The 4,949-nt window shown below is 40.0% G+C and overlaps 1 long non-coding RNA gene across 5 annotated transcripts; it reads left to right on the plus strand.

Annotated features, from left to right (window-relative positions):
• Window positions 1-434: 434 nt before the first annotated feature.
• LOC123189091 (uncharacterized) lies at window positions 435-3,794 on the plus strand. 5 transcript variants are annotated; one of them, XR_006495578.1, is made up of 4 exons: window positions 435-769; window positions 1,408-1,561; window positions 1,974-3,259; window positions 3,457-3,794. It is a non-coding gene; the product is annotated as an uncharacterized lncRNA (long non-coding RNA). The 5 variants fall into 5 exon arrangements; XR_006495581.1 differs by having other exon boundaries at window positions 436-1,561; window positions 1,974-2,471; window positions 3,090-3,259; XR_006495580.1 differs by having other exon boundaries at window positions 436-1,561; window positions 1,974-2,250; window positions 2,354-3,259.
• Window positions 3,795-4,949: the final 1,155 nt, after the last annotated feature.

The following is a 4,949-nucleotide window of genomic DNA, read 5'->3' on the forward strand; positions in this document are numbered from 1 at the left end:
TGATAGCCCAACAGATAACTATAGCGACATTATAGTCGGTCAAACGCCAGACGTTTTTGGTCTCCGGAAACAGTCTCCGGGTCTCTCTCTCTTCTCTTCTCTCAGCCCAAAGCTTTCTGCACAGTCCGCTGTCAACCGCCAGACCCCGAAACCCTCTCTGCACAGTACATCGAACCCCTCACGTGCGCGTCCGAAACTTCCCCGGACCCGACCCGGGCAGTCGTCACCGTTGGGTCCGGATCATCCCCAAACATCTACAAAACGTCTCCGTTTTGTTAATTGGACTTCCTAACCTAGTTTTCTTGAACCGTCCGATTTTGATCGGATGATCCAAAATACTCCCTCCTATCTCCATTCTAGTGTATATATATATATAGAAACTCTATTAGTGACCCCGGGTGAGGAATAATATTCTTCACCCGGGTCAATCGATCGAGCAAAACGTTAGTCGATGTAATTTTAGATCGGTGGAAAAGTTAACCGGTCGCCCACCTCCCCCGGATGTAAAAAAACAGCCCACTGCCCCGATCCGTTCCTCTCTTCCTCTCCTCCCAATCTCCCATCTCGTCATCCGGAGGCAGCGGCAGCGACGACACCGGAGGGACGACCCGGCGGCATAGACTACCTCTCTGGCGCGCAGAGTACTATCTTTCCGCTCTCATGCGGTAGGGACTCAGAGGTGCCGTGGGTGGTGTAAGGTCCGGGCGAGCTCGGCAGCGACAACGGCCTTCTCCGGCTTCCCTCTCCACCGCCGGCGGTATTATCGCTAGTAAGACCCCCCCCTCCTCCTCCTCAACTTCCCTATCCTCCTCCATGAATTCTGAATTTCTAGGTTTAGGGTTATTGGTTTTTGGGAGCGGTGCAAGGGAAGAGGAAGGAAGGCAAGAAATGAAAGGAAAGAAAAATGAGGAGCTCAGACGATGGAGGTAATGCTGGAGACGGGCTCCTGGCTATGGGATCAGAGGTGTAGATCATAGCGGAGGAGATGAGCCATGTGGATGGCATAGAAGAGGGGGAGCTCAAGGCTGCGGAGACGAAGGAACAATAGTACAGTATCAGGCTTCGATCTGGCTGAGATATTTTTTTGTTTGTCATGGGACATGTGAATCCTCTCTCTGGTTTTTCTTTTGTCTAAATTTGACTAATTTCCATCCTGTAGCAATAAATGATTGGTACGACTTAATTGAATGTTTGTAATGATGTAAATAAAGAATCAACCTGTACCTAGCTGACAATGCTAATTCTCTCTAATTTTGTGTTAATTGAAATTTCCGCATACGTATGAGCAATATTTCTTCAATTAAAGAATATTTACTTTACGAGGATTTTTGTTCTGTGCTATTCTTAAGATAGGATTTGAATTGATGATGCTAACTTTATGTTTTATGAATTTATTATGCAAACGAGGAATTGAAATTCTGCCAAGCAATCTAGGAGTAGAAGAATATGTATGCAAGGGACTTGGAGACGAGGCAATGGTGCGCTGGTGAGAACACTATCGTTCTGATGGGTTAGGAACTTAGGATTGGGGTTCTGCTGCTCTTCAGTTTGTTATATCAAGGTTTGTTGCATCAGTCACTTCAGGAGATTGTCATGTACGCCAGGAAATTAGCTTGATTCAAAGATAGTACAATCAGGCATAGCTGCTGGCGTAGCTACCTGGACTATGCAGTTACCTAATTGGAATTCACAACTAGTGTCTTCGGCAGTTCCAACAAATCAAAGATTTTGTATAAAGCAAACCATTTTTCCTATTAGCAAACATTAACTGTGTTAGTTGCATAAGAACAGGACAAGGCGAGTGTTCTATTTTGGAGTTTGTTAAGCCATCTACAAAAAATGAATAACCCGATTTAGATTAAGGAGTGTTTACTAGTTGTGTGCTCATACAAGTACATGGTTTAGGTGTACGTGAATCTTTAAATCGTTCTTTTCTAGGACAATTTCTGAGACTGTTTTCCTTTTACCCAAAGGTTTTGAAGCTTTGGGAGCCTGCGGCCGGTTCGACGGATGACATCAGCAAGCGCCGGCCCGCCTCGGCACAGCTGCGGGTGGTTATATGGTGGGCGGAGCACACGAGTGAGCTTCGATGTTAGGGTACGGTGGCAAGCTAAATCCTGAGTCCAGCTAGGCTTTTTTCGTTCAGATTTTGTTACTGTTTTCCATTCGGGATTTCATGGTGAGCAAACCTAGCATTTGCAGTTGTTTGTTTTAGAAATTCATGTCCTGACATCAAATTTCGTTTGTAAGGTAAATCCTGCCAACAAGTCGATGCTATGGGGTTACTAGTTCTCTTAATTTTTCTATTCTAATTTTGTATGCAATTTAGATGAATACTGTCTATTTAATTCAGGTATACGTTCCACATGCTTGTGAGGTACACATTTTGTAGGTCCAGATGTAAGTGTTTGCTTGATTTGTCGCTCAAGTTTCATGTTCAAATGATGCTCCTTGACTTCAATACAATGTTGGTATGTAGGATGACTATCTATGCAACTTATCATGCACAAATTAAAAAATGCTTGGCTCCTCTTCTGCATGTCTCCAAGGAATAATTTCTGATGTATAATGAGATAATGATTATTTCTTTTTATTTCTTATCATGCGGCTAGTTGCTACAAAAAATTAACACATACATCACCACTTATCATTAAAACAAAATCATATCTGCCAAGTTTCTACATTCCGTCGAAGCTTGCAGATTTACCATCTATTTTGGTACATTATTGAAACAAATCGTAACCATGGATTCTATATGGAAGATCGAAATATCATTTTTACATTAGGTTCATGTACTGTAAGGAATCGACTTTGTTCATCTTCAACCCATTTTCCTATCTTGCAAAGCTGTCCATTAAAGTATGGTCAATTTATACTCTGTGACTTAATACATTTGTAACACTGTCATAGTGCCATTGACATGCTCTTTTTTCACCCCATTTAATATTGATTCATCTACATCGTTATATGCATGCTTTTGCATACATAACTTATCCAGTCTGCTATTGATCATTTCAATTTTTCATCCCGGCAGTACGCCGATAGCCTAACTAGTCTGCTATTGATCATTTCCATTTTCATCCCGGCAGTATGCCGATATCTATAAGCGAGCCAATAGTTCCAAAACGTTGCTTCACAATTACTCGGCAGTATTTGTCTATTTGAGCAGCACATAGCTGGCTTCGGTGGGTAGCATGGCATGTCCATTCTCAATTGAAGTTGGTCTGAAAATATCGAACTCTGCCATGAAATAGAAAAGGTAGAACTTTCCTTCATATCGTTGATTTTTCTTACTCTTCCTTTTGTGAAGCTGTGTAGCATTCTTCCTTTTACTACCTGTAATTTCTTTGTGTGTTGCAATACATGCATGGATCTATTAATTTATCACTCCTAATTATTTAATGTTGAATTCCAAGATCTGGTGAGTGGGATATGTACTAACGAGTTATTTTGCAGATAGCCACCGTCCATAGCTCTCATGTGAATGTGGCAAGGCCACAAAACAAGTTTTCCATTGCCGGATATCCAACAGATCAACTGGTGTTATGGATTCTTCTTATAGATATTTTTTTGCCATTTCAAACATCAAACACCAACTACTCACAATGGAGACAGGAAACGTGTAGCTTCTGATGTCAACTAAGTGAGCCTGCCAATTGTGGCAATGGAAGGAGGTGGCATGTCGTCTCATTCATGAGGCTATTAGTTTCATAACAGACATTTTCCAGTTGCATGTCTCTTGTAAAGTGTTCAGACTGTTTTTTGAGCAAAGAAATGAAATTTCGAAGACTTTATCTAATTTTACTTTTTTCTGATTGTAATACTAAATCAATTTTTCACATTTGTTTTCCCTTCGTAATAGTCTTGCAGTTTGTAGAACAATCCAAAGTATGCAGGCCTTTCAATTTTGCTAGAGACTAGATGTAATTGGCCAAAGATACGTACAATATACGCACACATCCTATGGGTAAAAAAGTCAGGAACGCCTCTACTGCTCATTCCATAATATTACAACGGCATAATTTGTTTTTTACAGTCATTTTGATCCGCCAGATTAGTTGCAACCATGAACGACCTAAAAAGGGGACTTGCATGTCGTAAGTTTACCTCCCTCTTTTTTTTACGGAATGGAAGCTGATTCTTTCTTCTACCTGTAATCCTACCTCAAGTGCTTTCACTTCTTACCTTTTCATGTAGTGGTCGTGGGAGATGGACTGGGATGAGGAATAAGAATTCCTCACCCAGGGTGACGAATAGCGCGACCATATATATATATATATATATATATATATGAATAGTTATTCTTCACCCCCCTCTATTTTTTCATCAATGCATCGTAATTTTACGTTTCGTAAGTTTTGTCTTATTTCCGACGCAAAAAGAGACCGTAAGAAAATATATAATCGCCGTAAAAAATATTTTATGTTATGTAAAATTACAAACATAAAAACATAGTCTAAAATACACATAAACTGCAAATTTTCTTGTCTTATGACCTATATTTTTATTTTCTTATGTCAAATTTTACGTAGTGAATCAATAGGAATGTAACTATTTGAATTCCAAACGTAATTTAATTATGAAATGATCGTAAGATTACCTCGGGTGAAGAATAACTTGTTTTGCACCCTCGGTGATGAATAGTAACACTATATATATATATATATATATATATATATATATATGACGGTCTATTCTGCTAATATTAGCAGAATAACTATTCTGCACACCACTTCGGCACTGCACGCTCAACAGAAGCGCACTGCATCATTTTAACGACGAGCACCGCAATAGAGACTAATGAACTTCTCGTCGGAAAAAACTGCACGCGTTATTTTTTCGGTACTGTTTTCGCTCTAATTTTTTAACCGTTTATCGGAATAAGGCGTGTAATATACCATTGAAAAGCTATGGATTAGGCGCAACTTCAACATGTTGAACACTTTTCG

Source organism: Triticum aestivum, chromosome 2A, assembly GCF_018294505.1.
Source record: "Triticum aestivum cultivar Chinese Spring chromosome 2A, IWGSC CS RefSeq v2.1, whole genome shotgun sequence".
In the NCBI taxonomy this organism is placed as follows: Eukaryota; Viridiplantae; Streptophyta; class Magnoliopsida; order Poales; family Poaceae; genus Triticum; species Triticum aestivum.